The sequence below is a fragment of the Trichoplusia ni genome, chromosome 14 (assembly GCF_003590095.1).
Source record: "Trichoplusia ni isolate ovarian cell line Hi5 chromosome 14, tn1, whole genome shotgun sequence".
NCBI classification, from domain to species: Eukaryota; Metazoa; Arthropoda; class Insecta; order Lepidoptera; family Noctuidae; genus Trichoplusia; species Trichoplusia ni.
The window spans coordinates 4,845,700-4,864,439 of record NC_039491.1 but is presented as its reverse complement, the minus strand read 5'-3'; the positions used below and the strand labels follow the sequence as shown (position 1 = coordinate 4,864,439).

The window sequence follows — 18,740 nt, the reverse complement described above, 5'->3', positions numbered from 1 at the left end:
TAATGGATAAATAACAGGTAAAAAAATTACCAACCAGTAATGACATAAAATAAATTATCAATTATTGAAAAAGCCGAAATTACTAATTTTTGTTTGCCTGGCTCTGGCTTCATTAATTTGTATAGGTATATTAGAAAACCTCATTATATCGACAAATTACGTGAAGCTCGCCTTTTATAATGAAACCTCGTATTTTCTTTAATTATTGGAAAATTATGTAAAGCTGGGATCAATTCTGAAAAACAGGACATTTATAGACTATTTTTCAGTCTATTGTACAGCACTTAGTAATTTGACGCTAACAATACGTCTAATATTTTGATACATATATGATACATTTTCTATTTCATTTCAAGTTATAGCACTTGTATCTCATAGAAAACAAAAACGGTACGCTCCTTGCGTACCGTTTTTGTTTATCAAATTCGACGCTGCAGGTAACGTCAAGTCAGACCTTGAATACAATACCCCTTAGACAGAGAAGGGTAGCCTATTCATTAGCTAAACACCGAACAACTGACAGCGTACACAGACGACACCGCAACAAATGACCACAGGCGTGTCAAACAAACTATACATACCTACGTACATACGTAAACGAATCGATTGAACACCTATTTGCACAGCTATACATATTTGTATAGGAAATTGCTAAAGGAAGAGGGAAAGCGAAGCAGCTTATTAAATTGACGATGTATAAATAAAAATATTGCCTGACATGGCTCATTACTTATTCCGTTTGAACGATTCTGTTCGTCGTTGTTATGCTTGTGCGATTTGCAATAATTTCGCCAATGTATGGTAATCGAGTTTTAAAATGTATCTGAAATGTTTTTGGATTATTCTTTTTATGTTTATTGTAACTTGTTCAGTGTTCGTCACATGGTGTCAGGAAAGTAGGTACTTGATAATAATTAGACAGGAACAAAAGAAGTTCGTTAAATAACACGTCAGTGCCGAATCAACTGCATAGACTGAAGTTAAGTTCTACTCCAAGAAAAAGCATACAAACTTTTACTGAAAATATGTGTCCCTCCTACTCTAAGCTCTGTAGCGCTGTATTTAAAACTCAGTATCAATTTAATATAATATTTACCTAAATGGCTAGGGTTACCAGTTGTCGGGTACATGAAATTGGATGACATTTCCCGTGGGCACCATACGTTGTGAGGGGATGATATAGGCATGAATAGTGAACAGACTCGTATTGCGTGATCATTGCATACATATCAATAGCAATAAGAAGATAAAAAGATAAAACGTATAGATCTCTGTAGGTATGTATCTTGCATTATATAAAATAGCAAATTGCTTGCTTCTGTAATCGTATTTATTTTTTGTATCTTACCTAACTTAGTACTAATTGTAGGTTGTATACGCCCGTTATTAATGGTTCTATTGGATAATGTTACATGCAAACGTTCATTAACGCCTATTTCGTATAAAAGCGCAGATTCGTAAAATGAAATAGGCACGACCGAACCTGCTCGTTTCAATCAAACATTTTCGACATTTTCCAGTTATTGAATACCATGTAAACTGCGGAAATAGTTCATCAATTCATATGTATAAAGAGGCTTTTATGTTGTTTGTAAAACCAGCATAAAGTTATTGTAAATATTTGCTATAAATATGTTCACGTTGCTCGCATATCTGAAATGTATCATACTCTCATATAAAGGTATTTGTCCGATTTAAGGTTTTATAAATAGCCATTTTTCATTCCGTTTTCCAAACTCGTCATAATATAGGTTTCCAATAACATTCTGTTGAGGTCTTTATGATTGTAAATTGTAACTAATACTGTCAACAACTCTCATTCGTCTGAATATTAGTTATATTAGTATTTCATCAAACAACAATACGAATAAATTACGACCAGCACAGCACATCCATAAAACAGTAGATATCTATATAAAATTCTATAGTAGTGTATACTTATATAGTTGGAGCGAGGGTGATATATTTGCAAGTGGGCCCAACAGATAGCTGAAGGGTGTATAGTTTTACTCAGTTACTCGTGTCTGCTCGTAATTTATTTACGACGCTGTTTATTTAGAATAATATCAAGGGTTTTGTTCTTTAAGTTCGTATAAACGTATTTATAACTCCTCCAGACGGTTTTCTACTGGGCTTTTATGAAATGTTTTGCTCTTCTCGTGTCACGCCCGTCTATCGTAGGAATGTGAAATAAATAATGTAGCAGCGGCCTCTATCTGTATTTCAGTTTCTGTAAGAATTATTCTTAGGTGAATAAATCATATGATCGTTGCAATACCTTTGTAAATTATTATTTGTGGGAGTACTTCAATTAGATTTCATCGTTCAAAATATACAATCGATGTATTCAGTATTTGGCAGGTCCGGTCGTCGACTCCCTGCCTGTGGGGCGTCACACTTGGATGCCAGGGAGTGCCGCAAAAGGGCTACCTTTTGCCCTGTTGCCTCTGATTTATAGCACTCTTTATAGCATATTGTACGTTTTTAACTCCTCAAGATAAACGACTGTTAGTATAATTGGATTGGGCAATAAAGCGATTAAGGGTTTTACAGAAACGAAATTTATATCTGCTTTGTTGAAAAATTAAGAGTAAGCACGACTACGCTGGGGAATTTAATCATAACGTTTCTTGAATTAATTTTCACTAACAAAATAATTTAATTAAAAAAAGCTAGCTCTAGAATCTAGACGTCTAGTAGAGCTCTATTAAGTAATAGAGCGTGTACTATAGTTACCGTTATTCTTAAAATTAATTGCGCTTTCATTGTTATCCCAACGTTGACGTCCTATCCAAAAGACTTTATTCCATTTTCCTTACAAAAACAGATTCGTTTAAATATTTCAGCTCGCATAAATAAGGTTTTATTTATGTCGCAAAATCCAAAGAACCATTACTAAATATTTAACAAAAGTTTCTGATCCTCAAGCATCTTAATTCAAATTGGATCATGAAACGAGAAATTACCCTAATTTAAGGAAAATATACAACGTTACGAGTCCTTACAAAATGGTACCTTCAGGGGGTAAGAAAAAAGAGGAAATATGCGAAATTGGTAAACGAGGGGAGTATTATGAGGTTCGCAATTTATTGCTGTAGCGATTGCACCTGCCGCGGCTGCTAGACTGAAGCCCGTTTTTCTTTTAGATTTATTTCTATTATTTACGTGTGTAATTGAATTTTCTAATCGATTTTAGACTAACGTAAGTCCTTCTTTACCTCTTAAAAATATATTTTTTTTAATATTGTCAGTAAAATAAGTACACAAAGTGCAGGAACTATCAAAATATAAAACTAAAAGATGTTTACACAAAGTTTCAAATATTTTTCCAGGTAACACGTTTACGAGGTTAGAATAGCTGCGATACTGTGGCTGAAACACAAAGCTTGCAAAACAACTCAAATTAGCTGAATCATATAAATTTATGACACATCCGGGTAAGGTACGAACGATAATGTGTCCCGGGGGTGACGGTTTAATTAAATACGAATTTTCAAGGGTCCGTTATCGCGCGTATTTTATGGTATCGAATTTTGTTGAGTTCGAAAAAGTCCATTTAGAAATTTTACTTTAATGGCCTATTTTGATGGTCGTTGGTTAAATGGCTCTGAAGTTTGTTTTAAATCTTTTGTTCCGGATGGTGAATGCGTATTCTTATTTTCTTTTCGTATCAGTTCTATCAATGGGTTGGAAGTTCACCCCGACATAAAATAGGAATTTAAGGAAACAAATCAGTAAAATTTTTGAACGAGATGATGATGATAGGATGTAGTTGAAGCTATAGTTAAAATGTAGTTTTCTCTTTCTTGTAAACATAAACATTTTCTTGAATCTCTTTAGTGCACTAACCCCAGTAAACTTTTTAATTGGTTGCGACAGATAAAGCGAATACAACATTAATTAAAGGCTCATTTATAATCCAACCTGTTACCAAACTGATAGACGTTTGAGACAAATTTTCATCAATATGTTTCTAATTTAACATTCCAATTAGCGAAAGCTAACATATCCATGGTACATGTACGTTTATTTCAATTAAGGATGAAAGTTAAGCCTGCAGGGCGACGCACTCCGCCGGACATGCAATTTGCGTCGCGAGCCCTTAAATGACACGTCATGACATATTGGAATGGTTTTTGGAAAAATATTGGATTGCTTGCCATACATTCACGCGATTGCAATTCATTGACTTCACAAACATTGCATTTATATGCATGTAGTTTTTATTAACGTGAGTCGATTGGTTTTCACAAGTTACAACAACAAATTCATTAAATAAATGAAAAGAGTCGGATGAGAAGATTTTCGGTGATTTTCTGCAATATTCGAAACAGTCATACAAAGTTGGTGACTTCATTCAGACAATATTGACTACAGAAAATACATTGCAGTAGTTTTGACCACTTTATTTCTTTAACCGCTTGTTAACTTTCATAACAGACACTCATGAATACAGAATTTGATTCACTTCGTTATCCTTATAAACTATTTTCCATTTCCCGCTGATAACGTTTACAAGACTCGTCTCCCACATAAACAAAGCAATCAAAACAAAACAAAACGATTCATTACGTCTGACAAAAGCATAAAGGAAATTTTCGTGGTGATGGTAGATAACTGACTTACTATAGAGATCATTTTATTCGGAAAAATATTATTTTTACGTTTGCTTTGTAAAAGGCGAGTCGATCAACACTTTTGCCTAAAACTCGTAGTTTCGGTTTGACTTGAGCGTGACTGATCTTTTGTTTAATAGATTTAACAAAGAATGTTTGAAGCTCTATTTCTGTCTTTGTTGTCCAGGTTTTTTGAAGTGTTTTGAAGGATCTTTAAACAGCTTCAATAGGTGACGTTTGAGATAAACTGGTTTGATTTTATGTATGTATGTAACTTTGGACTATAACCACTAGTACATAACATGACCGACGTTGTTCTTGTCTTTCTTTCTGGTATCATTAATGAATTAAGATCCAAAATTGATACGTGGTTATTGGATAAGATGTTTATCATTGCTTCGTGCAAGGGATGTTCGAATTTTCCAAATTTTAAATGAAATGGAAGAAATTATGCGCAGTTACGTAGACATAATATAATGGGTTAAATAAAAAGTCTATTGAAGAATATTGAAGTTTTGTATTTCTAGTTTTAACTAAGTATAAATGTCAGTACTTTACAGGAGAATGTTTGCAACTTCCACCATAACACTTAATTGAAAAGCTTAGTCCTTATTACGTACGCATTTGTAACAGAACCCCTATGAGATAGCCTATCTCTATTACTTATGAACCCTTTTCCGTGACAGAGTTGTGTGGCAGTAACGATAACCCTATTCTTACGAAGTTTCGATTGCAGACAACGGACGAAATTAAAGACAAGATTTGCATCTGATTAAAAGTTTTAAATTGAATATACCCCGTTTTGAGAGAATTAAATTTAAATGGAGCTGCAACCGTTTTAAGTTTGTTGTAAAACATTTTATTTTGAGAATCTTTTCGATTTGTGTTTGTGATATATTTTTCTATAGCATTCCAAGTTTTGATGACTGCTTTTACTTGTAGTAGTTTTGTTCTAAACGAGAAGGTACTTCCTTACTAATCAATATATAACTAATTTTCATCGTTTATACGCACCTATTTACTTAGTACATCATAAAAAAATAGAGACAGCTAGTTCCCCTTTAATCTTTGAGTTTTACTTGAGGAAGCCGGCATCACAAACAGTGCGCTTGATGGCGGACATCACTGGGTCTTATCTCGCGGACAGTTAGGGATCCCTAAATGCGAACCCCGACATACCTTGATGGAGTGTTGGTGGTATAATATAAGTTTAGGAGCGGAACGTAGTCTAATCAAACTATGGAAACGCCAGGACTATAAACCTAAATCCCGTAGATTATAATACCTGGAATACTGAATAGAGGAAAGACATTTTTTTATCAATTTCCTTTTTTTTACGGTTGTTGCTACTGGTACTCCGAAGGTCTGCGTAGATGGTGTATGGTAAGGACGTTAACAATACGCTACTCAAAATTTGTTACCTGATAGAAAAAAAAAAACAAAGATACATTTTCCAATTACAAACTTTTAAAAGAATATAGCGTACTCTGTGATAGAAACGGCTCTAAATGATAACTGTTCCTGTAAAGATTTCTCACATATCTTACTTCAAAAAAGCCTCATACATATACTTAAAACTCTACAAAAATAAAAAAAAACCCTAAGCAACTATAAAATAAACCGCTGTCGCTCATAACCCATGCCCCTCCTTACGGCTCAGGCGAGGTGTCCCGCACAGAATCTGACGGACAATGGGGATAGAAATAGGGACGGCGTGGACGCCATTGTCGCCGTGTAAAACTAAACTCGCAACCGTACGGCGAGGGAAATTGGACGGCTCTCAGCTGATACACGGGAGATAACTTATGACGGGCCCGTTGAGGCTTCAGTTTCTTGAGCCTGATGAAGAAAAGGCTGGACGAGTATATCTGCATATCTTATTGCGGACGCGAATCGATTACTTCAACAAGAACTGGAACGAGGTATTGAAAGATCTTCATAACGAATTAGGTATAAATGTTTGATTCTTTATGCAGTTTAATTTAATTAAGCCTGGAATTAGATTATTAAAATGATAATATATTGTGAGAAAAGAATAATAAATAGAACAATGTTATTGCAGTTTATTAAATTGGTTAACTTTAATTAACTCTACTCAAATGAATGTCTTAATTAAGGAGCAAGCAAGTTTGTGCAAGAAGAAAAGTTTTGCTTAGTAAACTTAGGTATATCATTTGCAGAATCGGGACTAAACAACATGAAATATTTAAGTATTCAATTTGGAATTAAATATATTTTGTAAAAATGTTAATAAATTAGACATTAAGTTATTGTTTTTAACAAGCTAACAACCACATTATTAGCCCGTATATTTCCGCCCTTTAATATGAGGAAAACACGCAGTGAATTTTGATAGTGTGGAGACAGTGTAAAATTGCATTACGTCGTTTGGGCCATGAGCACGGTTAAATTTTCCCAACCACTATGCCACCGATGTCACGTGACGCTCAAGGCTACGAAATAATACGATTGTCTCATAAGATAATTATTTTTACTGGACTTAGAAACTGCTTGAAAATTCACTTAGCATCGTAGCATGTTATGTTGCCAATGGGATTAGTTTTCTTGTTGCTTGAAGATGAAACTTTATAGATGGGTATTGTTTGAAGAGAAGGAAAATTTTCGACAAATAATATAACGAAAACGTTCTTCAGCAACCGCATACTTCAACTCCGTTCCGGATAAAAATGGCAGGTTTATTTATAATCAAATCGGAACACGAACGAAAACGTAATCAACACTTCCAAGGATTCTTTTAATTTCTCCACAACCTGATATAGATAAAATATAAATTCCGCTATCTACCCCTGCACGTCGTAAAAATAAACTGCGGGGAAGAGTTGCCATGGTATTCGACAAGGGACCTGTAAAAAACATCGTTACCTAAATTAAGCTGTAAGTGTACATCCTTGCGGTCGTGTAGTTTTTTTTCCAAACGTCCCCCTTCTATTTCTCTTTGGATTCACGGCATACAAAGTGACTAAGGGCTCGTGTGAAGAGGATCGGTGCAGAATCCTCTCCTATGCTTACATACAACAACTTACTTTGATCCCTATCCCGGTCGCCAAGTGCTTGGGGTTTACATTATTCCTTAAACATATGCATTGCAGCTCGTGTTTAGTTTAGAAACGTATGGATGGATTCGTAGTATTTGTTTTCTTGATTATTCTGTACATGTAGATATATCATATTTGTATGTTGGGATCACATTTCTTCGTTAGTCCAGATTAATCGTACACTAGGTATAGGTTCGCTACAAAAGCTTCCCAATTTCTTATTTTTTCCATATACATCGATCTTATTACTTAAAAACTTAATTTACTTGAAGAAAATAATTCTTACTTTCTACTTTATAATCTGCTACAAACATGTTTTATGACAAATCGTTACGAAACATAATATCTGCTTTCTCCGCCGTCGATTAATACGATCATGCCTTATACAACTACAAGATCTATTAATGTAGGAAAAGACAACATAAATATAGCCTCGTCAAGGTAATGAACGGTAGTAGCAATCCTATCTATTGGCAAATTACCTGGGGCGCCCCAAGCGTCTGATTGGACAGGTAATGAAGCTATCGTCGGCTTCGAATTATGCGGCTCGCACACAATCCTGAATAAGAGCAGTTTAACTCTAGTCTCATCTGAATGCAAAAAAACCTTCTAGCTTCGTTTCAATAGTAACACTTTAAAGTTATTGTAAACGTTACAAATGCAAGGTAGATTCTGTTTTCTTCCAGTTTTGTTCGCAAACATTTAGTTGATGACTGATGAAGTGAAAAGTTTATTGTCCTATGTGTTTTACAAAGCGAGAAATGGAAAAGTCCTCCGCTAAGTGGTGCTCTAAGTTTTTGTTTGCAGAACTAGCGGAGCTGGAACTAAAAGTAGAAGTTTTGTTTTGTGTATCACTTAACGACCACTTTGTCCGCTATTTTAAACCTTATACCTGCGTGTTTGAAACGTAAAGTCCAAATACCTTAATTGCTTTACATGCTTACATAAATTGTATAGAAAACAAATTTCCATCTCGTTTTTCATTTCAAACCGCGGTTACCAGACGAAACGTAGTCTGATGTACTTTTACGCGGCTAAGCACTGCGGCATTGACAACATCTTTATTCTGAGAAATTTAAACTGTTTCATATTTTCATCTAAAATCATACCAACGAGTAGGAGAACAAACCTAACTTGCTTGTGTCCCCTTTAAAGAAATATCGCGCTGCAATTTACATTCTTTGAAAGATTGCTGTATGGAGTTAAATCCTTTCATATAAAAGCATTTCGCAGAGGAAATGACTAAACTTTTGTCAAGACTTTCGTATCGCTGTAGAGTCGATCTCTACTGATATACGGCACGCATGAATCACTCGTCATTCATCGTGTCGCTCAACCCTATTTTATAGAGCGCATCGACCCAACGCCAAACGCCCCCAAGAACAGTACAATGTAGAGGTCATATAAAATACACAACCGACAGCCAGTTCAGAAATCAATAGTGTATGTGGCTTAAAATTTTACTCGTGTACTCCATTTTAAAACCGACAGAAAATGAGCAGAAAATTATTTCACCCCTCTATTTGAAACTTCCAAAGGGGCTTTCTCAGTTCTCGTAAATTAACATTGGCCTAAACACAATATTTAACGGAACTCGGAGGCAATTCAATTTTTTTAAGGTATTTACATTTAATTTAAGACGGCTCGTAATTTCAGTGGTGGAGCTCATCGAAGATACCGTATCGTTCGGGGTAATAGGGAGGTACGATGTTTTCCCTAATTTCATGACTTTCATTTTTCTTTGTTTTGTGCTTACCTATGGAGGTAAAGATCTTTTTAAAATTCTATCGATGAGTTTTGAGTAAATCCTACATTAAATAGCTAGATTAAATTGATGTCTAAACTCTTAAAAGATAAGAAATATTTTTTTACTGTTCTTATTTAATAACTTAGCCGTTTTAATGTTTGCTATTTTCTATTGCTGCTAATGCTCTTTCTATTAAAACTATGTACCTATCACTTGTATTTCAATGATTGGCATCATTCAGCAAAAATAGATAAGAAAGAATTTTAATAAATGTTCCAACAGTAAGCAAATTAACGATTTGTTATCGTTCCTCACGATAAGCCATAGTACTGAAGTTCCGACATTGACACGGGCGCCCTATTCTCGCTTTTTTCGACTCCAGTAAGTAATTGTTATTTGTTGGAGACTATCGCTTTTGTGAGATTTCCCTTCTTTTCGAGATAACGCACCTGAAAAATTTCGTTATTTTTCCCCTCGACTTTGGTTTTGTTGGAAGAATGTTTATTTTGTTTCCATGTGATACCGGGTTTACTGGTATCCGACCTTATATTACGACTTCTTTGTTTTAGACTTTCTTCTACTTTTAAAGTACATTATATGTGCATGTGTTTTTGGCGTATGGCTTTGATAGTAAATAGTTGATAACCCGACTAAGAGACTAGAAGCTGATACTATCTACTAATTAAAAAAAAAAGCTAGAAGGAGATGCAATTAAAAATAATAAATACCTTTCTGGCTAAGAAATAAATAAAGAAATAAGAAAATGAAATAGCTGGAAAGTTACCTATAAAACTTTTTTTGAGGCTCTGTAACATCAAATAACCTAACCAAGCATACAACAATTACTAGACGATATATTAAGCCTCTGGCATAAGAAGCATAAATTCGCCCCCATGCAAACGAGAACCGTGCATACTAAACCATGCTCCACGTATTCCTTATTTCATAAGTAACGCAATAGACAACTAACGAAGCTAACGTCTGTATACGGTTCACATAATTCTGAGTATTGTGCGAGCGGCGCCGGAGCGCAATCATATGGTAAATGGAACGAATGGGATCGTTCGAACCCGCAACCTTTGCTGGGGCTGTATGAGCTGTATCTCATATAGAGTTGTAAAGAACAGTATTGAGGAGAAATTATATTTGTGTGTCGGATCGTGCTTTGAAGTATCAGAACGAAATATGTGGGGATGAATTTTAAGTTAGAGAGATGCAAAGAATTTAGCCCCGTTACTTTTGTATTGTATAGTTTTTGGAATAGAATTATGCACTCAAACATATAGAAATTATTTTAAAAATATCTTGGTTTCAAAACTTTTTCAGCATAATAGACTATATTTGCACACGTCACTTCTCTCAATTAACAAGAGGAACTGTTCTAGCGTTAATAACACAATTTGACTAAAGAAGCGGAAATTTTAATTAATTATACAGGATACAAGCAATTGAAGAAGTATGTTTCTACGTTAAATTGTTGGTGGTACACCTAGTTATTTAGTGCTCTCGTTGAATATAATTATGTAAACGGTATTAAGATGATTATACCTAAAGCACGCTGTGAGCTGTCGCTTTTTAATGATATATGCGCGTAACTACCTGTCAATAACTGTAGTAACCAACTTTTTTGTAATTCGTATAATTTTGCTTTCAGTGTGTTATTGGTTATAAGTCATCGGTAAAGTATATCCAGGAAATATGGTGGTGAATTAAAATTATAATTATACTGTTTCTTAATTTGATTTTTAAATAGTCATAGTAAGATAAGATATAATATCACTTAACTAAATAAAAACACAGTTTTAACCGCTCCGATAAATCTAACAATAAGTGAATTGACTAGGTACCTCTCAAGTATTGGGTATGTAAAAATATGGGTTAAAATTGTATTATAAGTTGATGTACTGATTTTAAATTAATTAACAATCTATTCATTATTTTTTATACACATTCAATTTTAACTGTTCGTTCGATCGAAACTATTTTAATAGTCTTCCCTTAATAATTTTGTACTTTCACTCTCTGAAATCTAATTTGGTTTGATATAGTTCTCACGTAGTTTTCTAAGTTAAGACAACTTGTCTAAATGTAAATTACAAAAGTCATGAACGCAAATGTACATATTACAATTTCTAATCGAGCTGGCAAAGGCGAAACATAACAATGTTACTTAACATCCATTGTAAGTGTCTCTTACGACTTTAGTTATGCATTTTCTATTTAAATAGCTTTTTCCATAAATACCGGGCAACTGAGTTGAGAAGGTTAAACGGACAATCGCTCTAAAAATACAACTTAACTGCAGGTTAGACTAGAAGTCGATTCAACATTGTTAAAAGAAGGTTGGGATGATGTTGACGGTCAAAGCGTGACTGTTGACACAATTTTTTATATTTTTCCAGATTCCAAAGGAAGCAAATATGTGCATTCTTGCATACAAAAAACGTTTTATCAAGATTTTTGCTAAATAGGTGATGAAGTTTAGAAAGACAGGTAACAATGATATTGCTAGCAAAAAAAAGTTACTATTTATGCAGAGAAACCTCAACCGCATCAACAATAAAACCCAAACAATTCCCTTTCACTAAATCCCCATTGAGAAATAGGTAATGAGTGATCACGATAAACAGGTGCATTGTACCATGAAGGTTGCTTGTAACAATAGGATGCATGACACCGTGATGTTTAAAAGCCTGCTATCCATACATTGGTAGAGGTATGTGTTTTATTTATCACTAGTAACATCATCTAGCTGATGGCTGATGCATGATTCACGGCTGAAAGGTACTAATGATGGTAACACGTTTGGTAGAAATATTTGTATTAAGAGAGCTGGAGGTCAACATAGTTTAATTTGATTTATGAGAGTTGCTAGTTTTGGCAGAACATCAGTAGTTGCTCTCAAAAAAAGCTATTGTAGTGACGGTAAAAGAGCCTAACGAAAAGGGCAAGAAAGTAAGTAAAATCAGGTCTTTCATTGTTCTGGTATAAAAATACCCTAATTGTCAGTTGCTTTGCACGGAAAGGCATTTACAGTCGTAAACTCTAATTGAGGGCAACTAGCCTCAGAAAGTAAATGGACTAAATGTATTTAATGATACACATTAGTAAACAATTGTAAAGAACCCGTTGATATATGATGCCATTAATGAGTATTAAATTACAGTAGTCATAAAGAAAGCATCGTTATCGACAATGTTCCTGAAATTATACCATGTTCTAAAACAGATCGAAGTTTGACAGTTGACACAACATTATTCTTTCATGACCCAACATTCACGACACGTGTGATCTTGAGTCTTTTAATTGTTGGCAATAATAATAAACTAATTTACCGTACTGTAACTCTTATCTCCAAAAGCTGCTTCCAAAAACATCACTTATTTCACCTCAACCTAAAAATTGAAGTCGTTCTCGTATTGAAGAATATACTTTTATTACACGTTAAATATTAAATAAAATTTCCGTACCATGAGCTTACGTTGCGACTACATACGTTGCGGTATCGAAATGTAACCTTGTTACTACCACACGGTCTTCCTATGCAGGCTATTACGAACCGAACGTCATGAAACCTCTTATAATGCACTCATTCTATATTGGATATACGTATAAGACGTGAAACGTTTAGCGAAGGCATCCATGGTACAAGGACAAGATTCTTAAATTTTCAATTGCAGTTTTCTTCAGTAAGAGTAGAATGACGTGGGTATTGAGATGCTAAGCTAGAAATTAAAATTCTGCACTAGATAGCATCCTGTTTTATCTCCGCCATTTAAAAGCAAACAGCATAATAAAACAATTTTATTTCTCTAACATCCTCCTGCATTTATTCAAACCGTTTTATTTGTTTGTCAGAAACTGAAATTGAAAATTTGTTGTACGTTGTAAACAATTCCATTAATAAGTAATTTCGTACCATGATTGACTTGTTTGAAATGTATTCAACATTATCACATTTACATTTGACAAGCTTTGTAGCTGAACCTTCATCAATTTTACACGTGGAAGAGGCATTCAATCGCGCCGGCCACGTAATTGGTAAATGCCAATAGAGTTGTCCCCAATCGAATTAGATCCTTATAGCGAGCAGTAAACTGACGGAATAGATACAATGATTACCAACAGATTTCCCTTAAGGAATATATGCTCATAAAACATTCAAGTGTTTTTAGAAGTATGTATTTTGATTTTTCTTCGATTGCTACATACAGTAAAAGCTTAATTTTCTGGTTATTCCATAAGAGAACATTGGTCTTGATTTCTCCATGCTCCATGCAGTTATACATCAAAGTTTTATGATCAACACCTCTTTTGCCGGGAATCCCAAATCTACATCTTTACATTTCTTCACGCTCCCATTTTTCCGCTCTTACATAGTTAACCTTACAAGCCCTTAGCCCTTAAACGAGACGAGAAATCCCACCCTTAGGGAAATACCGGAGTAACGCACTCATACAATTTGCATGTAATGTTCAGGGGATGATATAATTGCCTGCATGCTTGGAATTCAATGTTCTTTAGCTCATTTGGGGATATGCTTTTCATATCTAGGGGGTGAGAAGTATGGAAAGTGATTTTTTTTATTGTCGACTGGCAGAAAAAAATGATAATGTTAGATAACATTTTGCTTTCTATACCATATTGTTTTTAAAATTATATTCTATATCAGAAATATATTTTTCTAGCTTTACCATATTTTTATCTATACCCAGAGCATAATATTATTTTACTTAGTAAATCAGACGTAAAATTCAATGTCCCAGAAATAAAAACCTGATTGTATTTTTTAGTTGTGTAAAATGGATGTTGTTTATAAGCTGAAATAAAAATGGTATTTAAATAGCTGTTCAGTTTATTTTATTTTTACAAAAAATATGCTATTCTATATGTACCATTACCATTGTAAATAAATTCAGTTTTCATATAAAATCATTGTATTACAGTCTAGATTTCGAATACGAATTTCATCAACCAGAATGTAACGTAAATTTATAAGGAAAAAACCATTTAGTTATCAAAAACTCATAAGGGCGGGGCGAGAGCTTCACCAAACGAAATTGAATAAATTTATCCCTTCTTGATATGAAACAGCAAACCAGGTGTTTCTTTGATCCGCCAAAGATTGGATTGTTATGAGTTTCCTACGATTTTATTTGTTTTCATACGCTCTTGGGTTGTGGAATGATAACTTGTTAGTTCTTATTGCGTATAAGTTTGTTTTATTGTTTCGAGCTACTCGAGAACTATCATTCCATACATTCTTATTGCTAGGCCGAGAATAGAAGTCACAAAACTCATTTTATTGTTATATTTATTGTCTTTGCTTCTCGTAAAAGCTGAAAGCGGTTGTATATTATTTAAGAAATTGCCTTTGAAGCGGTCTATTACTAAAACGGAATTCGTTTCGGAAATCCTTGTTTAAATGTTGTTACGGATATTTCGACATACAGAAGTAGCACGAAGCACGTCCATTGACTGATGATATTTGCAACGCTAGTACATTTCCGTTTTGTTTTCTGCCATTTACGGCGTACATTCGAACTACGGGCCCTACATAGTTATCAATACGTGTAGTGTCGAATAAATTGTATTATATGAGCAGTTCGTTCATTGTGTAACTTTCCTGCCACCTGTACGAGATACGTTTAACATGCGGTTACCCAAAATTCGAATATTCAAATTGAATTCGCTTTTGCCATTCGAATTATTTGTTCGATGTTTAAAATCATTGTTAATAATTATTTCAATATGCACTAGCTTTTGCTTATGGTTAAGCAGAGTTTAATTCAGCCTTATCGCATTTTTTTTTGGATGTTCAAAAATATTAAAAATAGGCTAATATTTCAGTAGAAAAAGCCTAACGACTAATTAATTTATGCTTGCAATCATTGTTTTTTTAAGGTAAAATTACTACACACTTTTATAATTTTCCCAGTTATTATAAATCCGACCTAAGCTTATTTAGACTCTGTGGGTTTAATTAAAACCCAGATGTAGCTCTATATTTTTAACAAAATGCTTTCTTTGTTGCAGGTAATGAACAATTTTGGCTCTCCGTCGCATCTCTGCCTTTCGTAAGTTTTGAGTGTCTTTAAGAAGGTTGGTAATTAAAAATCTAGCTTCAACTTAAAGAGCTTGTAATGTGAAGTTCTTTTTATCCAAGTTTAATATCGATACAAGTTAACACAACAAACAGATTATGAGTGAGTGAGTGTCAGTAAAATATTTTTTCTTGAAATTACTTCTAAAATTAGGCTTTTCATTTCATTTTTCCTCCACGTTACTTGGAGGTACGTTGTGACTTCTATTCTCGGCAGTGCTAAACCAATACCGATATATTATACAACGAATGAAATCCAAAACAAACGATCTAATAAAGTGGTCAGTATAGAAATAACTCCCAATGATTAAACAGAAGCAAACATTCTTCGCAGTAACAATAGGGACATGCCAGCCACAGGCTTTCTCTATAATTACAATTACGGCGAAAACCAAAATCCACAGAGCGGCATAATTACAGTACGACAATGTCAATCCTCGCTTAATACCTTACTCATACACCTTGCTAACCTCAGCGTGACCATTGATACACTGGAATTATACATTACTGTGTAATTATGCTGACCTGTACAATACAACATATTGTTCTGTGTATAATATATATGTATTTTGTAGAAGTTAGATTGTGTTTTGGAATAACTACTTGGAGAATATTTTTGCTTAGAAATCTAAATGCATTAACAAGTTATAAGTACTCGTCAAAATATTTAACGATTCTCCGTTTTGATAGGGATAGCAATCCCCTTCTCAAATGGTTACGTGGAAACTACTCAAATCTAAAAGTTAGAAGTTATTAAACAATATACCCAGAAATATTAATACAGCTTTATTCCTTATTATTCAACCGACGGCCAACCATTACCGTTAGGTGGAAGCCGACCCAAACCTCCGAAACCAAACTACGCGAACAGGTAACTACTCTATCAATTTATAAAGTATACAAATAGCGCCAACATTGGCCATTGAATACTGAATACAGGAGCCATTGTTGGCCAATGCTCGCCTAATTCCAAACAACATTAAAAATGCAGCAGGCATACATGTAAGATTACGCATAACTTATGCAGTATTTACCTTCGCCGAGGCGGCTAGATTGTTTTCTTTGTTGCGTAAATCAAAGTAATGTACAGGGAAAAGTATAGGGTTTCTTTATGATACGGCTTAAAGGCTTACTGGAGATATTATTCGTGTTGGTGTACCTACACCGCCTCATTAGAGTACACACGTACCTACCTATACAAATGTAGTATCTGAAATATTAATTACCAACTACGAGTGTTGTTACGCCTGATAACAATTATATTGGGATAGGAATATCTAATGATACCTAATAACGTTCATTTTCATGGGGTCGTAAGATCTTATTTTTTATTTTATTCCTTTGGCTGGATACCTGTAGAAAATCCGATTACGAATTCATAACTTTCATGAGCAAACATCAAGAATCTAAGTGACAAAAGATAAAAGAGAAACGTCTATACGTCTCTACGAAATACTGATACAAAAGCATTTGAGTGATTCAATAACAAAAGTCTACAAACCCCTTAATATTCTGATTGACGTAAAATAAATCTGTTACATTTACCTTCCGTTAGACCTATACAAATGGGACATTATATTGATTGATTTGGCGCGCGCTGTCACGCCTTTCAATCTTTAAAGGGTTAAGCAAGGTTCTGATGGAGGGCTTTCGGTATCATTCCAAGTCGAATTCCGGGATTAAGTGGAAATTTTCTAGCGGGAGTCCAATTGCGAATTGTTTTCGTTCCACACCTTACACCTTACTAAAACTAACTTTTGACCTGTTAGCTATTACGTTGCAACGACAATAGTTTAAAGTTTGTAACATTAAATACGTAACTTAATCATTTGCTTTCATTAATTATGTTATTGTCCTTAATAAATCAAAAGCAATTATTACCGATTATTGTGTTGCATAAGACCGAATTTATATGCTTTCATTTTCCAATTATAATATTCTCCTCGAAATACAGAGTAAATTAAACACTCAAATTATATGTATTAAAAACTTCTTTTTTTAATTGTTTAATTCTAATGCGTGTAAATTATTTATAAATCACCTTATAAAGTGAGGATTTCCTGCCAGTACTCCGAGTGCCATGACTTTTTAATTGTTAGTCTTTGAATACATTCGTTATTAATTCAGATCTTTTTTCATGAAACTTTTTTCGCAACTTTCTGTGAGTAAGCCGACCTTTTGGTTAAAAGGAAATGTCATTACCGGTAGCTAAGCTAAGGGCCGCTGTCGAATAATTAATTATGTTATCTTTGATGGAGGGTTTGCGATACGAAGTGCAAACAACATGCATTATGCTAACAGCATATACAGATACGACATACTATCATTAACGGTGTCAGTATGCCACCTTATCTGCATAATGTGCTTCATCCATTTAGTCTTCGCGTTAGTCATAAAGCATTATAAAAATTGGTTTGATATAATGTCCTACAGTATAATAATACTGGTAGTCAATGCCGCCTGTGGTCATTAAATTTCGAATGGAAGAATTTTTGTTTCAGAATTTTACCGTTTTACAACTTAATAACCGTTTAATAGATGAGAATCTGTCATAGTTTTTTAACACAGTATAATAAAGTTTATAAGGAGTATTGTACATAGTTGTAGCGAAGGAACTAATTGCCAACCTAACCATCTATAAAATTATCTAAGAAGTATCAATAATTACTTTCATAATATTATCATACGGCACCACGAGTTAGTTCTGAAGTACTGCATGTATATTATACAAGGCTGTAGCTACTGCATGAGGTAGCGTTCTCAAATTCACAATAACACATGCGGACTACCTTGACACCTGTGATCTCCTAACGACCACTTAATGGTTCGCCTTAATAGGTGTCTGTACCATATAACTTCCGCACTTAAAAAATAAACTTCCGTCTCACATTTCTGCAACTATCGTTAAATGTCGAATAAATTATTTGAAGCGATATTTTGCTTCACGTTCGGTCGTTTAGTTCATGTTTTTTGTCGGCTTCAGTGAAAAATTATCACTGACCGTTAAAGTATGTTAAAGGTTAAGTAAAACTGACGGTATCGCAATTTCACAACGGTTTTAACGGTCAAACCGAGGTTTGCCCTAACCCTTACAAACCTATTTGAAGTACAAAATTGCTATTGTATTTTTTTCAAGTCATGGCTCAGGTAGAAAAACTCGGTCCACTAGCAGTTCAATGTTTTCGTAATTTGGTTCATATTACCCATATGAGGCGGGA

At 34.2% G+C, this 18,740-nt stretch overlaps 1 protein-coding gene across 1 annotated transcript in view; it reads left to right on the top strand.

Annotated features, from left to right (window-relative positions):
* Nucleotides 1-18,740, top strand: part of LOC113500520 (centaurin-gamma-1A) — a 175,147-nt gene that overhangs the window by 75,708 nt on the left and 80,699 nt on the right. The gene's annotated exons all lie outside the window — the stretch shown is intronic.